This window comes from Schistocerca cancellata, chromosome 3, assembly GCF_023864275.1.
Source record: "Schistocerca cancellata isolate TAMUIC-IGC-003103 chromosome 3, iqSchCanc2.1, whole genome shotgun sequence".
In the NCBI taxonomy this organism is placed as follows: domain Eukaryota; kingdom Metazoa; phylum Arthropoda; class Insecta; order Orthoptera; family Acrididae; genus Schistocerca; species Schistocerca cancellata.
Window position 1 is genome coordinate 126,556,455 of NC_064628.1, and position 18,888 is coordinate 126,575,342.

General features: G+C 42.8%; 1 long non-coding RNA gene across 1 annotated transcript in view; it reads right to left on the reverse strand.

Annotated features, from left to right (window-relative positions):
* The window catches only part of LOC126174961 (uncharacterized), a 28,138-nt gene extending 12,264 nt beyond the window's left edge, over positions 1 to 15,874 (reverse strand). The window contains exons 1-2 of the long non-coding RNA XR_007535501.1: positions 15,809 to 15,874; positions 6,156 to 6,327 (exon numbers count right to left, since the gene is read on the reverse strand). This is a non-coding gene — a long non-coding RNA (uncharacterized LOC126174961). The remainder of the gene's footprint in view (positions 1 to 6,155; positions 6,328 to 15,808) is intronic.
* Between the last annotated feature and the right edge of the window lie 3,014 nt (positions 15,875 to 18,888).

Consider the following 18,888-nt stretch of genomic DNA (forward strand, 5'->3'; position numbering starts at 1 on the left):
CCTTCTACAAAATCCTGCAGTTATCTGCCCCTCATATTTCTCTGGATGGTATCATCTGCCAAGCCAACTTCAGACTGCAACAACATGCCAGGCTTCACCTCAAAAAGCTATTCCACCACGTTTTAAACAACCTCAACAGTGGTATTTCCCTACCTGTCACTCTGCAGTTCCCCAAACAACCACAGCATCAACCACCACTCCTCTCCTACAAACTGAGCCTGGCCATCCTCCTTAACATACCACATCCTTCACCACTGCATCCCAGACCTGTAATAACTCATAATCACAAGCACCAGTCACAACAGTACAGTGTTCTCAACCTCTCATCCAAAGCATTCCCCCCACCCCACCTCCCAAATTATCTGTATTATATAAGGGTCTCACTTTCAGCCCTAAATCTGATTTTTAACCATGCTGCTTCAGTGAAGAACCTACTTTCCTTTGCATGTAATGTCAACTAGAAATATCGCTTTGCAACCCAATCCCAAAACCTTTCCAATAATAAACCTGACATTGAACCCTGCCTTGAACAGTTCTGACCACAATCCCAACTCGATCCACAACCACTACCTCAGAATCATCCCTTACAAGCCTTCCAAGAATTCCGCACATCCGGCATTGCTTCACAACCTTTATTCAGGACCCTACAACATGACCCTAACCTATCCTCTGCAGAAATCCAGGCTCTACGTTCCCTAAAAGCTGATGACTCTATCATTATCCTCCCAGCAGACAAATTATCTATGACTGTGGTACTTGACTGACAGGAGTATGTTAGTGAAGGTCTACGCCAGCTATCTTACACCTCTACACACAACATTTGCCATCCCTGTGAGTCAAACTGGCCTGCAGCCCTCCTGAAAACCTCAGGCCCCTCACAAGGGCTTACACCCAATCCACAGAACTTCTTACCTCACACAAACCACGCACCCCCACATTTTACCTTTTCCCTAACATCTAAAATCCACAAAGCCAATCATCTTGGCTGTCCTATAGTTGCGGGATTAAAAGCACCCACTGAACATATATCTGTCTTAGTTGATCAACACCTGCAACCCATAGTACAAAGACTTCCCTCTTATATTAAAGATACCAACCATTTCCTAAATCAACTAAAATCCATGCCTGTCCCACTCCCACCACACGCCTTGCTTGTCACCACTGATGCCAACTCCTTCTATACCAACATCCCCTATGTACATGGTCTGTCTGCTGCTGAAGCGCGGGGTAGCCGTGCGGTCTAACGCGCCTCGCCACAGTTCGTGCAGTTCCCCCCGTCAAAAATCATCATCTTTTCTTGCTCTTTCTTTATCTATATCACTGACATCTTTCTTCATCCACTGAAAAACAACTTCATCAAACTTAGGGTCATTAAAACTGACACTTTTCTGTAAGCACATTTTGTACTATACTGAAGAAAACAGGTATATAGCTCACAAGATGCAGTCCAGGAGGCTGCAACCTGTGTCAGTAACACATGTCAACAACAAACAAAGAAGGCAATAATGCAAATGAGAACAAAATATTATACGGTTGGTGACTTAAGGACAGCAGGGGGGGGGGGGGGGGGGGGGAATATAGAAGCATTCCTCTAGAACTGACCTTGGAGAGCGAGTTTGAAGATTTTCATGCCATCTGAGAGACCACAGCTCATGAGTTAAGTGCTCTATCACAATGTTGCTACATGACTAGCCAGTCTTGTGCCAGTGACACAACAACAGTGGGTGTAAGTGAGTATGTGACTTGTACGAAATTCTTATCTCTGAAGGTGAACTTCATCTGAAAATGAACCACAATGTTTCTTTTCTAGTTTCCTTTCCACTGTTCAGTGTCTCTTCTGTCTAGTGAAACAGAATCTATCTGACAATCTTTTTGTTGTGCCTATCTGCGATTTACCATCTCCACTATACAGTGAATAGCAACTACCCTTTTCATAATATTGTTACACACAATACACGATTTTCCATTGTTTCATAGAATCTATCCTCTTCCCTATATTACTTTAGTTGAATAGATAAAAAATCTACTCACCAAGAGGTGACAGAACACCTTTATAATTAGGCAAGTTTTCGGAGCCAGTAGCTCCTTCTTCCAGCAGAAGGGTTAACGAGGAAGGAAGAGTGGTGAAGGAAAAGGACTGCAAAGGTCTAGGAAAAGGTGCAGATTTTGGGAAAGTCACCCAGAACTGCAGGTTGAGGTGACTTACCCGTACCAGATGGGATGAGAAGGAAGCAGTTCCTGTTTGGTAAGTCTCCCCTAACCTGCAGTTCTGGGTGACTTTCCCAAAAGCTACCCCTTTCCCTAGACCTTTCCAGTCCTTTTCCTTCACCCCTCTTCTTCCCCCTTCAACCCTTCCTCCTGAAGACTACTGACTCCAAAAGCTTGCCTAATTATAACCTTCTTTTATGTGTGTGTTCTGCTGCCGCTTGGTGAGAAGATTTTCTATCTACCCAATTACATTATTTTCTCTTATATATATTGTAATAATATTGGACATTGCATTGGTAAATATTTAGGTCGTCTGTATTAAAGGGAAAAATCTTTCAAGAAAAGTGGAAAATTATGAGGCAGAATTGATTAGCTTTCCTCACCTTCAGAAGAAACATCATTATAGACACACACAATAGTACATGCACTACCCTAACTTTAAGAACTAGTTGTTACTCTCTCAGGGAGGAGAGAGTGATGGATTAGAGAAGGTTAGAAAGTAAGGGAAGGCCACTCTGAAATCACTCTGACTTTAGGTCATCTATCTCTCTCTCTCCTTCTGAAGGGAGATGGATACTGTATGCACTTTTACGTATGTCTCACTGACATTTCTCCTGAGGATAAGTACTGGGCAGGAATTCTGTCTCATGATCTTAAACGTTTAAGTGAAACATCTGAGCCTTATAAATAAAGTATGAACAAAAGGTAGGCCTCTTTACAAAAAAAATGTAAATTATATGGGAAACATGACACTGCGCCATGAATTAAGAAAGAGAGGATTAATAGAATATATACATCAACAACAATTTGACAACATTATCTTATATTGCTACAGTACACTACAAGCTTATCTAACCAACCACAAGAACACTTGTGTGGTAAAATAAAATAAACATAGAGCAAAATAAAAGTTTAGTTCATACAAATAAAAAGAAACATAGCACAGCAAAAGTTTTTAAATAGAAACAGACAGTTTGCAGCAACATAAAAATGGAAAAAAAGGCAGGACAAAAAGAATGTTTGAATAGGGGCAAAGTAAGAGATGAAAATGACTGTGTTACTGAATGCAGTTAATAATGGAAGAAAGCCAGATGGGATAAAAAGCCAGATAGATGGCTGGACACCATCAATTTCCAGAGATGTTGGCACTCAAATATACAAAAAGTCAATGTAATTATTAATTTTTTGTTGATAAATATCAGCTTAAACTGCACTGTAAATGTGTCTTTGGCCATTAGCACAGAAATTTTTTTTTGTTCATATGTGTATTGGCAATATCAGTACAGCCTGTGTAAACGTCTTTGATAATATCAAACAATGGAAAATTCAGGATGGAATGAAACAATATTGTGAAAAGAAAGTTGCTACTCACCATATACACTCCTGGAAATGGAAAAAAGAACACATTGACACCGGTGTGTCAGACCCACCATACTTGCTCCGGACACTGCGAGAGGGCTGTACAAGCAATGATCACACGCACGGCACAGCAGACACACCAGGAACCACGGTGTTGGCCGTCGAATGGCGCTAGCTGCGCAGCATTTGTGCTCCGCCGCCGTCAGTGTCAGCCAGTTTGCCGTGGCATACGGAGCTCCATTGCAGTCTTTAACACTGGTAGCATGCCGCGACAGCGTGGACGTGAACCGTATGTGCAGTTGACGGACTTTGAGCGAGGGCGTATAGTGGGCATGCGGGAGGCCGGGTGGACGTACCGCCGAATTGCTCAACACGTGGGGCGTGAGGTCTCCACAGTACATCGATGTTGTCGCCAGTGGTCGGCGGAAGGTGCACGTGCCCGTCGACCTGGGACCGGACCGCAGCGACGCACGGATGCACGCCAAGACCGTAGGATCCTACGCAGTGCCGTAGGGGACCGCACCGCCACTTCCCAGCAAATTAGGGACACTGTTGCTCCTGGGGTATTGGCGAGGACCATTCGCAACTGTCTCCATGAAGTTGGGCTACGGTCCCGCACACCGTTAGGCCGTCTTCCGCTCACGCCCCAACATCGTGCAGCCCGCCTCCAGTCGTGTCGCGACAGGCGTGAATGGAGGGACGAATGGAGACGTGTCGTCTTCAGCGATGAGAGTCGCTTCTGCCTTGGTGCCAATGATGGTCGTATGCGTGTTTGGCGCCGTGCAGGTGAGTGCCACAATCAGGACTGCATACAACCGAGGCACACAGGGCCAACACCCGGCATCATGGTGTGGGGAGCGATCTCCTACACTGGCCGTACACCACTGGTGATCGTCGAGGGGACACTGAATAGTGCACGGTACATTCAAACCGTCATCGAACCCATCGTTCTACCATTCCTAGACCGGCAAGGGAACTTGCTGTTCCAACAGGACAATGCATGTCCGCATGTATCCCGTGCCACCCAACGTGCTCTAGAAGGTGTAAGTCAACTACCCTGGCCAGCAAGATCTCCGGATCTGTCCCCCATTGAGCATGTTTGGGACTGGATGAAGCGTCGTCTCACGCGGTCTGCACGTCCAGCACGAACGCTGGTCCAACTGAGGCGCCAGGTGGAAATGGCATGGCAAGCCGTTCCACAGGACTACATCCAGCATCTCTATGATTGTCTCCATGGGAGAATAGCAGCCTGCATTGCTGCGAAAGGTGGATATACACTGTACTAGTGCCGACATTGTGCATGCTCTGTTGCCTGTGTCTATGTGCCTGTGGTTCTGTCAGTGTGATCATGTGATGTATCTGACCCCAGGAATGTGTCAATAAAGTTTCCCCTTCCTGGGACAATGAATTCACGGTGTTCTTATTTCAATTTCCAGGAGTGTAGTTGAGTTGTTGAGTTGCAGATAGGCACAATAAAAAGACTGTCACAAATATAGCTTCGCCCAGTAAGGCCTTCATCAAAATTGGATGACATACACACACAATAATAATATCTGTTCATATTGTGAAAGTGTAGGTGTGTACTGATACTAGTCAGTTACATACAAGAAATATGAAGAACAGGAAATTTGAGTATATTTGAGAAGTATGAAATGTATTTAGTAAAATCATCATTCAATTTTATGTTAGTGCATGTGGTTTACTGAATATATACAACAAATTAAACTTATAGTTTTGTTAGAGCCACATGCAAAGAAAAAAGAAATTTACAAAACATCCCTCGGGCTGTGGCTACGCCATGTCTCCACCATATCCTTTCTTCCAAGAGCCCTAGACTTGCAAGTTTCACAGGACGATTTGTGTGAAGTTTGGAAGGTATGAGGCAAGCAAACAGTGGAAGTATAATTGTGTGGATAGATTGTGAGTCATGTTTGGCTAGCTCAGTTGACAGAGCACTTGCCTGTGAAAGGCAAAGGTCCTGAGTTCAAGTCTCAGTCCAGCATAGTTTTAATCTGTCAGCAGTTTCATATCAGGGACACACTGCTGGAAAGCAAAATTTCATTCAAGAAATTTACACTCTGTTAGAGCCATGGGAAGTGAAAAGAAAATCTTTACCTTATCAGAACCACTGGAAAAAACAACTGGTGAACTAGTTGGTAAACATATTGTTGAATTGGAAAGGCTGTTGCCATTGAGACTGCACATTGCCAGGACTTGATTTTATCACTTTTGTTTGTAAGTACTATTGGTAGGAAGTTTTATAGAGTTCACAAACTGCAAATATTAATAGCTTAATTTATAACAAATTCTATGGCAGATCAAGTCCATCTGATGAATCAGATACTACCTACAAAGGAATAGCAGACTATAAAAAAAGGAAGGGAAGGACAGGAGAGAGAAGAAATGAGAGAGTGGCAAAGGAAGGGAGACAATTAGAGAACGGAGGGGAACGAGAGGGGCTAAGGTTTTTTTCCCAAAAAGGCAAAACTTTATGTATTTTGTGTGGTCTAAGATAAGCACTAAAATATTTGCAAGATAATGTAAAAACTGTTCCTAGTTTTATTTGTCTTCATATACACTATTCATACCTTTAGGTACAAAGTTTGTATCAAAATGAACCTGCATTTTTAAAGTTGCCAAAGAGGGAGTCTTTTGACAAAGTTTATCTACACAAATTTGTACCAAATGTTCAGCAATATCTTTCCGAGATTTGTCCTCTACAACAAAACGCTGAGTTGGGTCCAATGCTATCAGCTCTACCTGAAAGAAAAGATACATACAATAGAAAACCTGGGATGGAATAAGAACAATATGAAAGAAGGTAGATTGCTACTCACCACACAAAGGAGACTGAGTGGATGACAGAAACATTTAAAGTACATTTAAAAGTAGACTAAGCTATCAGACAATGTGCTTCTTTAGATATAGCAAAACACACACACAAAAACAAAAACACATTTGCACATGGCCACTGTCGTCTCTGGATGCTAACACTCGACTGCAGTGAACAGCGCTCTCAGAGCTGGTTTGCATACAGAAGAGGTGTGGGGGAAGGATAACAGAGTAGGGTGGGGAAAGGTGCTGTACTGCTGCCTGTGTGGCAGTGATAGAATGGTTCGTGGCTAAGTGCTGCACCAGGAAGCTATTCTGACTTGGTAGATGGGGTCAAATGGGGCAAAAGGTGAAAGGATTTTTTGAAGTGCTCCGGAGGAGAGGTGTATGAGATGCAGCGGCGAAGGCACGGAATGGGAATGGGATAGAGCTATATGGAAGACAGGAACTAGTGAAGGATGAGGCCAGGGGAGTTACAGAAATCCCTTGCCCCATGTCTCAAACCCTGTAACAGACCTAGGTGCAAGATCTGTCTCCCCATCTTCCCATCACCATCTACTCTAGTCCTGTCACAGACATGTCCTATCCTATCAAAGGCAGGGTCACCTATGGAAGCAACTACATGGTCTGAAACTTAGCTGCAAACATTGTGTGCATTCTATGTGCACATAAACACTAACAAGTTGTCTACCATCATGAGACAGCTGGACAACCCAGTTGCTGAGCAAGTCACCCAACAAGGTGTAATTGACTTCAGTGACTGTTTTATAACCTGTGCCACCTGGATCCTTCCCAGCAACACCAGCTTTTCTGAATTGTGCAGATGGGACCTCTGACTACAATATATCCTTCATTGTCATAATCCCTTTGGCCTCAACCTTCGTTAATCCCTGTCCCCACATAGCTCTATCCCACTCCACATCACACATACTTGACAACCCCCTAAAATGCCTGCATAGTTGTTTCCTCAACTTTTCTTCTCTGCTCCTCCCATTCTCCCCTCTCCCTCCACACCCACACCCTCTCACCTCACCCTCCTCAGAACAATCTCTCAATGTTGCACCCAACACCTCACAACACTGTCCTCATAGCATCTCTGTGTACTACCACAGCTAGCACTACAAAATATTCCCCCATCCCTCCTCTGCTGCCCCTTTCCCTCCATGATCCACACTTCTTCCGTATCCCCACTACCCACCACAGCCAAGATCACTGCTCACAGCAGTCAGACCTCAGTGCACAGAGAAGACAATGTCCATGTGTGTGTCAACCGTGCTTCTGTGTGTGTATGCACTTTTTTATGTCTGAAGAAGGACTTTGTCTGATAGCTTTGTCTACTTTTAAATGTATTTTAAATGTTCCTGTCTGCCACTCAACACTTCCTCTATGTACTGAGTAGCAGTCTAGCTTATTTCATACTGCTGAACGGAAACAAACTACATTTCAATGTTTAAAATGATTCCGGTTGCATTTCATGAAAACAGCCATTCTGATTCATACAGAAATAAAGTTTTATTTGTAACATCAAATTACTTCAGGTTTAAACACTACCACGGCTTGAATATAAAGTACATTACTGTAGTAATCAACTCCGTTAGTGACATGGAGCTGTCACAGCTGTTGGAGTTAGTTTCCTACCTGCAGCCCTCACGACTGTGGTACCATGCTCTACAAGCTGTCTCTGCAAGCAGCACTCGGGGAAGAGGCCATGCCCCTGGAGCGCATGTCTCATCACCTGGTAGGACCCTGTGACTACTGACCATCTATAACTGTGCTTCCACCACACAGAGCACACATTCTCTCATGCACTTGTTTGATAAACGCATCACTTCACTGGCTGCTATCAGTTGACTGTCTTGGCTCTCACTTCAGACTATGCATAAACTTTTAATTCGGGCTGGCTACCTTCTACTTGTGTAATTCTGATCTTACAAGTTATTGCATTTACTGTGTACCTCTACTGTATCAATATATTTTGCCCAATAAATTGTGCTCATAACTGCAGACTTAAACAATTATGTTCTCTTCATAGTGAAATATAAACAAACACTTTCTACAGACCTCACCTTTAGCCCGAAACCTAAGTTCAAACATACTAGACTTGTGAAAGAACTTCTTTCTTTTACTCATTCTCTGCCCTGCACCCCATTGACAAGACAGTGTGCACCCACTGATAAAAGCCAGTCAAATCTCACATAGAAAATTGTTTAAAACAGTTCCAACTTTCCTCCAACTGTGATCCTCCTGCCTTTCCACCCAGCCATCCCTGTTATCACTTCTAGCCAGGCCATATCTTCCTTTTCTAAATCCCATCCCAGTGAGTCCAAATCACTCCTATGAGACACACAGCTATCCATAAACCTGAAAACCAACCCAGACTTTATTATCCTTTCTGAAGACAAAGGCTCCATCACATTTCTCATGAATCACATTGACTTAAAGGCTGAGGGTCTCTGCCTACTTTCTGGCACCCATCCCAGAGTCCAACAGGATCTCCAACAGCTCACCAAGGCTTTACGTCCATCCCAAAACCTGGCACCTGAATCCATCTACCTCTCATAGTGGCAACCCCCTGCATTCCTACTCTTGCCTATGGCCCACACTTCACAAACACAACACCACAGGTCTCCCAACTGGTCATTCCACTGTGACTGGGTACAATGCTTCCACAGAACAAACCTCTTCTTTGTTTATCAACACCTCCAAGCTATTGCCCATAACCTCTCACTCTACATTAAAACTCTGCTCATTCCCTTCACCTCTTTTCCACAGTTCCTGTCCCACTACCACCAGATTCATAGTTGGTCACTGTGGATGTGATGTTCTTGTACACTAACTACCTTTCCCAAACTCCTCCTGATAGCAAACCCTTCGTCTCTTTCCTAATCCTCCTAGCTACCCACATCTTGACCTACAATTACTTCACTTCTGAAGGACATATTTATAAACAAATCCATGGTACTGCTATGGGTATTCAAATGACACCACATAAGCCAACTTTTCTGTTCAATAAACACCTAATTGCCATTGTCTGATGCAGATTCGCTGATGATATTTTCATGATCTGACATTATGGCAAGGACAACCCTTGCTCTTTCATCTATAATGTGAACATGTACAGCCAAATCTCCTTGACATGTTCCTTCTCATCTCAATTAGTCAACTGCCTAGATGTCGATCTCTACTGCTCATGTGGCTCCATAAATACATCTGTTTATTTCAACTGGACAAACCACCAACATTACCTTACGTTTGGCAGCTGTCACCCATTCCATGTCAAAAAGTCTCTTCCTAACAGGCTCATTACCCATGGATGCAGCATCTGCAGTCAAAAGCAGAGTTGTCAAGATATACTAATAAGCTTACCAGAACCTTTATTGAAAGACAATATCCAGTCCAGTTCATCCATTAACAAACCTCCCACAACATCTCCTCTGACACCAGTAAACCTGTTAAGCAGCCACCGACCAGCCAGCCTTTGACCACCACTGACCAGCAATACTTCGATCACCCAATATCACCCTAGCCTCAACGACATCCTTGACCAGGACTTGGACTACCTCTCATCATGATCTGAGATGAGTGATATCTCACCCACATCACCAAAGGTAGTGTCCTACCACCCACCCAACCTACAAAAACTCCTTGTCCATCCTTGCTCCTGATCTCGTACTGCATTGATCATGCCCTTGTGGTGAGCCCAGGTGCAAGACCTGTCCCATACACCCACCCATCACCTCCTAAGTAGTTCAGTCACAGACATCTCCTACACAATAAAAGGCAGGGCCATGTGTGAAAGCAGCCATTTATATATCAGCTATGCTGCAATTACTGTAAAGCATGCTATGTGGGTATGACAAGTAACCAACTGTCTGCTTACATGAATGGACACTGCCAAACTGCAGCAAACCATATACTTGACCATCTGGTTGTTGAACATGCTGTGCAAAACAACAAAAAGTGCCTGCAATAGCTGCTTCACTATGTAGGCCATTGGATACTCCCTTCCAGCACATTTTTCTCTGAGCTATGAAGATGGGAATTGTCTCTCCATTACATCATGCATTCTCACAACCTTCCTGGCCTAAACCTCCATTAGCTTGTTCCCACAGCCTACCGTCCCTTTCCCATTTCCTTCTGTCCAAACCACTCCTTCCATGTTCGTATCAGGTACTATCCTACTACTCTCCCCCCTCCCCAGCTCTGTGAACATTCTCTCTCTCCCTCTCTCTCTCTTTCTCTCTCTCTCTCTCTCTCTCTCTCTGTCTGTCTCCCTCTCCCCTCTCTCTCTCTCTCTCTCTTTCTCTTCATATCCACCTTTCTCTCCTCTCCTCCCCTCCCTCCCTAACTCTCTACCTCTTACATGCTCTACTCTCTGAACTCCTTTCCTCTTGTTGTATAGCTGCTGAGTGATCTCTCGAAAGACATGCCTCACACTGTTCCGCTACTCTCTCCTTGGCTTGTGCATCCTTCCCTGCCCCTTCCCACCTCAATCTGCTCTGGGTACTAGTCTCAGTAACTGATAATGATAATCAGTCTCACCATGACCATGGGATGTTTGTGTGAGTGGGCGTGTGACTGCATGCACTTCTGAAGGATCATGGCATCGTAATTCAGAATAACATAGGCACTGTAATACAGTACTGTATTCATCCACTGTCAGCGGGAAATCAACTTTCAAGTAAAATGTCTCCCCTGCACAGGAATATACATAATAGATGTATCAGTATGCATTGTAGACACATGGTTGACGACATATAGAAGTTTGGGTCTGGCTCGGGTAGTCTAAAGGTAAGACGACCATTCGCAATAAGTGGGAAATCTGGGTTTGAGTCCCAGTCTGGCACAAATATTCATTGTTGTCTTTCCATTACGCAGCTGATGATTGTCCATATTCCCAAATGAAAATACATTTTATGCACTTGATATGCATTATAACACCCTATACCGCAAAAGACATGTCAAAAAGATTTTGTGGATGGCAGCAGATGAGGGGATAAGAAATGGCACCACAACATTAACATATGAGCTCATGTTTGAAGAAAAATAAGACTTTAAATTTTGTTCCAGTAGTATCATGTAAGTAACTGGTGATTTTTCATACTCCAGTAGAATTAAAAAGAGCTCTTATTAGCAGTCCAGAGTAATAACTTTAAGATTTGAGCTATACGTAAATGTAAGGGAAGCAGCACATTAAAAAGGTCAATTTGCTTTTCTACTATGCTGCCATGATGAGAAGGTGATCCCACAATTTTCCATCATTAATTATCACATAAATACCACAGTAACCAGAAGAGTTTTCCAATGTACCAGTTTTGCCCTGCTGCAGAAGAGAACACACTTCAGCAGAAAACAGATGGACACAAAAGGCTGTAAGCTTCTAGCCATTCACTTGCTACTGTCGTGGTCACTTTTGGCTTTAGACTGGGACTGGATTGACACAGGAATTGTGGCACAACTATCATCATCAAGACAGAGAGCCACAGAGAAACAGAAATGGAAAATCAGTAGGCTTTCACTACAACAGTGTGGGGCAGGAGGCAAGATGAAAAACTTCGGAATGTACTGAGATCAATGTGACAGCAAGAAACTTCAATGCAAATGCCATTTCAGCACTTAAGAAGAGTCTAAACTTTGCTCCTTCACCAAGAAGTATCCCTTTTGCTGACATATTAAGTGGTGTTGAACAAGCAGTTCATAGTTTCCTAGTGAGACTGCAGAAGTAATTTATAGAGAAACGAACCGCATACTTAAATTAAAATCCAAGCCACCAGCAGCAGCAAACATGACTTTAGCTGAATTCAATGGCTTCCACGCTCTCTTCAATGATCATCTCACTGTCATCCTGTAAGCTGACAGAGGCAATAATGCCGTCCCAATTGCATGAGCCAACTAAAACGTGAAAATCTGACAGATGCTGGAGGTAGATACATACTAAAAACTGCCGCAGAACACAATATCCATAGTAATGAGGAAGAGTTTGGGACATTTTGAGGACATCGCCTTGGACACAGCTCCTAGAAAGCCCAGTTGTTTTTATCACTACAACTGACAACACCTTTGTCATATGGCTTCATGGACATGAAAAGCAGGAAGAGTTCCTGAAGCACATCAACAACTTCCATGACCACATAAAATTCGCAATAGAAGTAGAGGACGATAGTTCCTAGCCATTCATGGATGTCCTTGCAACTATAAACCCAATGAATGTCTCAGTCACAGCATTTACCACAAGCCCACCCACACAGATCGGTATCCGTATGCCACCAGCTGCCACCACGGGCCCAGAAACAGTCTGTTCTGAGGACCTTGATACACCGAGCTTAAACCATCTCAGACATCAAATACCTGCTGAAGGAAATAAGCCACTTACATAAAGCTTTCAACAAAAATTGTTACAACAACAAACAGGTTTTTTAAGCAGTTTCATCAAAGCCATGACAGCAGAAGATCTCCAAACAATAGACAAAGAAGATTGAGTTTTTAACATTTTGTGCCTCGGAGGATTAGATGGCTCCTGAAGAAACATAAAATCAACACAGTCTTCTTCGGGCCCCCACCAAAGATCCAGCAACCAATGAAGCCTGTGAAAGACAATGTAGGCCTCAGAGCACCTGGAGTACACAAAATACCTGTAGGTGTGGACAGTTTTATGTCAGTCAGACTGTCCGCATTATTAAGCAGTACTACACAGAACTTCATGGGTGTTCTGGGATAGCATAATAAATGAAGCAATAGAGATCAAAATATCAGACAACACCCTCAATAAAGGTGTGGACTGTGGTTGAATACGGCCTGGGATCCTGTGATTGGGGAGCTGAAATGTGTGTGGCAGTTGTGCCACCAAAAAATTGTCATATATGGATGGTGCAGGACTGGGTACCAGTAACATCAATGGTGGCGGTACAAGTATACAAACATGGCAGCACCATTTGCATGACAGTTAGTAATTTGAAAATGACAGAGCAGATCTCTGCTGAAAGCTCTTTGGCAGTAGACCACTTGACGTGGCTTGAAAGCCGGGAATATTTTATTAATGGATATCGCCATGAGAGCACGCATACATACATATATGTAAATAATTAATTATACCTAAAAACAAAGATGATGTGACTTACCAAATGAAAGTGCTGGCAGGTCGACAGACACACAAACAAACACAAACATACACACAAAATCAACAAACTGTTGCCTCATCAGGAAAGAGGGAAGGAGAGGGAAAGACGAAAGGACGTGGGTTTTAAGGGAGAGGGTAAGGAGTCATTCCAGTCCGTGTGTGCGAGTGTATACCCGTCCCTTTTTCCCCCTAAGGTAAGTCTTTCCGCTCCCGGGTCTGGAATGACTCCTTACCCTCTCCCTTAAAACCCACATCCTTTCGTCTTTCCCTCTCCTTCCCTCTTTCCTGATGAGGCAACAGTTTGTTGCGAAAGCTTGAATTATGTGTGTATGTTTGTGTTCGTTTGTGTGTCTGTCGACCTGCCAGCACTTTCTTTGGTAAGTCACATCATCTTTGTTTTTAGGTATATTTTTCCTACGTGGAATGTTTCCTTCTATTATAACCATATCATAAATAATTCATTAAAATTATTTAGCTGTTGAGCAACATATAGAAATTACAGTGACTAAGAAGTACTCAGCACCAATAATATTAACTTGTAGTTTTATTAATATGTACCCTGCGAGATCCAGTTTTATATTTATTTTGATCCTGTGTAATATCATGTACAGTGGATACACTTGTAATGTAGGACAAGAAAAGGAATTAGCTAAGTTTTATGTACACACATTTTTGTTTCAGTGGATAGGTTTGTTTTAAAGAACAACTGTACACAAATGTGTAAAACCTCCATATGAAAGACTGTACTAAAATACACTGCTACACAAAAAAAGTGAAGCATCCTGAAAACAGGGTCAGATCTCAAAGTAACTGAGTATGTATACACTTTATTGATGAGTATGTAAATGATTAGAGGTGCAACTCTCTGTGATATAATGGCCATCACAGTGCATTAGTGTTGCTCATATTTATTGTTGATAACAGTTCTGGTGTGGTATATAAGAGATGTGAACAGTGTGAAACACACAGGAGAGGGATTAATCAAACTCCTACACTGACTGATTAGAGTCAATCTAGCAGCAGGAGCCATTCCTAATGTTTGGAGGATGGTAAAGGTTGTTTTCATTCTGAAGCCAGGGAAACTGATCATACCGAGGCTAAGGATATGAAACCAAACTGTCTTCCTTTCTTTTGAATACATTAGAAAAACTGGTTAATGTGCAAGTTGGGGAAAGGAAGTTAATGAGGTCTCTTTATATGAAAAACAACACGCATATCAACCATGTAAAGTAAGCAAAACAGGTGGGAGGGAGGGGGGGGGGAGTTGTGGAGCCACATAGCTCTGACCCCCCCCCCCCCCCCCCCCGGCTCACTACAAATACAATAGCAAGAAAATTTTCAAAACTGTTAAGTCTGTTGCAAATGATCTTTCTACTATTATTTTTTTTATTTGGGGGGGGGGGGGGGGGGGAATTAAGGATAAACAGGTGTAGTATTTGGGTGGCTGCAGCTCCCCCCCCCCCCCCCCCCCCCTCCAGTTCCTATCACTTCCAGAATCGTCACTGAAGTAAACCGCTCCGGTATACTGGCGCGGGGTTGTAACCTAATAACGGAAATGAAAACAACCAGCTGAGCTGAGAAACTCCAAATTTAAAAACCATCACCAACTACGTAACAGAAAAAATAAATGTATCGGTCCGGCTAGTCACATAACAGTATCTGAACTTGTTTTCTTTCAAAAACCTTAACAATTTAAAACAAAATTACGACCTTTTACCACTTTCCGTATTTAAAAGGGCATTTTATCCTGGGGGTAAGTTACGTTAACACACTTACCACATACTGAGCTAATGCGTCCGATAAATGAACACCCCTGTCGGCACATTTGCTAGCAGTTTCCCGCACAATATTTCTTATTGTGTTCTCAATTTGTAAAACTCTAGACATGATTAAGAACTGAGATCCTGCACACTTTACAAAACAAGACTTAAGACGGCTACGCCGAAGACTGTGTCTTGGCAACCAAGATAAACAGCGTAAATATTCGTCTCTTTTCTTTATTTGTCACTTGGCCTTCGGGCCTTACCCACACAACTATTTTTTAAGGTTTGTATACACTCCTTAACTGAAAGGGACAAAATTTAACGAATAACATTTAAATAACAGCTGTAAAACAGCTTATTAGTTCTTAAGACTGTATCTCAAGGTGAGACAAATGAATTACAATCCCAAGGTGTAGGTGTTGTTTTATCATACCCTTTTTTGTTCCTGTAGATATACAACTATAATAAAATTACATTTATACTTTGCAAACCATTGCGAACTGCATGACAGGGGTACTTTCCCTTATACCTCTCATTACGGCTTCTTCCCGTTCCATTGGCGCATGTAGAGCGGGAAGAATGAGTGTTTAAACGCCTGTGTACGTTTATTCGTGATGTCTTGGTGATCCCTGCAGGAGCGATAACAGTGCGTTCCTACATTCCGTGGTTAAAGCTGGTCCTTCAAACTTTGTCAGTAGGCTTTCACGAGATAGATTGCATCCATCTTCAAGCGTCCGCCAGTTCACATTTTTCAGTATCACAGTTACGCTCTGCCATAGGTCGAACAAACAAGTGATAATTCGTGCTGACCTTCTTTCTACTGCATTCTTTGTCAGTTCCTTTTGTACGCGTCCCATACTCTTGAGCATTACCTTAGGATGGGTCACGCAAGTGTTTTGTGACTCCTTTGTAGATTCATTGAGTTTTCCTTTACAGTTCAGTCGGCGTAAGCTGATCCTCGAGATGCGTCAACTGCAGTGTATTGTTGACTCCTGGCTTCTGCAAAAATGTAGGAAGCCACATTATTTCACCAGCTAAATCGGATGCTGCAACGTACTTCGCTTCCGTTGTAGACCTGGCAACATATTTTTGCCAGCGAGATGTCCGTGTAACAGGCCTTGCCATATGTCTTTATTCCATCAAGGCTTTTCTTTAGTTTGCAGACTAAGACTGCAGTGTCATTAATGTAACCTTCTGGCTGTTCCACGAAAATATCTTCTTGCAAATTACTGCTGAGAAAGGCAGTTTTCACGTCAAATTCCTTCATGTCCATTTCACACACTAGAGCCAATGCTAAAAGAATACGAATTGAATCACACCCAACAAAAGGTGAAATAATTTCTCCATAATCAAGTCCGGGTTTCTGAGAATATCCTTTTGCACATACCTCATTATACCACCATCTTGTGTACATTTAATTTTTTAAAACTATTTACAACCGACAGCTGATGATCTGGAGATACTAATCCACCAAGTCCTACGTATTATTTCCAATGAAGACGTTTCGTCTTTCATTGGTCCATACTGCTCCTCGGAGTCTCTGGGTGCCATCGCCTCCTAGAATATTTGGTTCATCATTGACTGCTGCGCAAGCCACATAAGTTGGGAACGAACTTGAGGGCGAAGTTCGCTTAGGTTTCTAAGTTTGATTCCAACTTGAGTAACTTTCTCTGTAGCGACTGCATCTATACTTTCCAAGGCTGTTGAATTTCATCTTTAGAAACAACAAAACATGCTGTCATGTATTTTTTTCCTACAACTATCAATAATTCACGTACAGTAAACAACAGGTAGATTTTTTCACGTCATAATCACGTGCTTAGTATGATAATTACCGAGTGACGTCACTATTAGTCATCACATTGACACTAAATAATCAGTTTACATTGTATTTTCCTGCAAATTTCAGTTGGATATTATTACATAAGTTTTATGATTGGGTTCTGCTTTTCACATCTGAGAACAAATTCACCCTAACTCCAGGTTTGGCTAAATGGCTGCTTGTTTCATTTGATTTGACCGTTGAGATCAAAAAAGAGAAGCCATTATTCACAGTGATCGCCAACACCAGAAGTGGCGGTAATATCTGTGTAAGTATCGCACTCAGTTTTTTCAACTTTATCATGTTCAAGCCGAGAAAAACATCTCGTAGATTCATCATCATCAAGAAAAAAGAACCCCTTGTCGCCTTCCTTATGTCTAAGCGAAGAAAAAATGGTACGCAAAATATACTCGTAAATGATTCCATTTACTTACGTTCACATGAATAAATATTTTATTCGGTCTTCTGAAGACTATATTATGCGACAGAAAACACTCATAAGCGTCAGGTCAAGCACGACAATACGACTTTCCACACTTGCGTTGGGTCGGACGCGCAATAATGGCAGTTTAACCTGAAATAACAAAACAAAATTGACTCCGATTACACTATTCCGTGTAAGTAGACAATAAAAGCAAATGTTTTGCTGTAGAAGGTTCCAGAACAGGCAAAAGAAAATTCTCGAGGGTCATTTTTATCCGACGCTAGCACTTACCTATTTGTATTACGTGATTAAAAAATGTAAGACTTAACAGCCGCGTCTTTGTTGTAAACACGTACGCCGGACTAGAAAACCTGATCTTGAAGGAAACTATAATTCAGTATACTTACATCGGTATGCCTTTAATTTTTTATGTGAATACTCTTACGCTTTTTAAATGAAACAAACTTTATCATTCTACACTTTTATTCTTCATGTCTAAGTTTGAATTTATCAACTATATAAGGAAAAGACAGAAAGCTGACACATTAAGTTGCAGATGGGCACAACTAAGAGAGACTTACACATTAGCTTCGTCAGAAAAGTAAATGAAACGAATTGAGCGTATGGCATCGTTGGCTGGGAGACCACGTCCGGGGAAGTTCGGCCGCCAAGTGCAAGTCTTATTTCAGAGAACGCCACGTTGGGTGACTTGCGCGCTGGCGATGAGAATGAAATGATGAGGAGGACAACACAGTACCCAGTCCACGAGCGGAGAAAATCTCCACCCCGGGCCTGCTGCACGGGAGGCAAGTACGTTACGACCCATCTAACCATGCGGCCGCCAGAAAAGTAAACAGACACACAAGCAAGCACCCCTCACGCACACATGACCGCCATTTCCAGCATCTCGGACCGGAATGCTCGCCAGAGCTGCCGGAACTGGAATGCCCGTCCAAGCTACCGGAGATGGTGGTCATGTGTGGGCGAGGTGTGCTTCATCTACATCTACATCTACATCTACATACCTACTCTACAATCCACCATACGGTGCGTGGCGGAGGGTACCTCGTACCACAACTAGCATCTTCTCTCCCTGTTCCACTCCCAAACAGAACGAGGGAAAAATGACTGCCTCTGAATTGCTTCTATGTCCTCCCTCAATCCGACCTGATAGGGATCCCAAACGCTCGAGCAGTACTGAAGAATAGGTCGCACCAGCGGTCTCCTTTACAGATGAACCACATCTTCCCAAAGTTCTACCAATGAACCGAAGACGACTATCCGCCTTCCCCACAACTGCCATTACATGCTTGTCCCACTTCATATCGCTCTGCAATGTTACGCCCAAATATTTAATCGACGT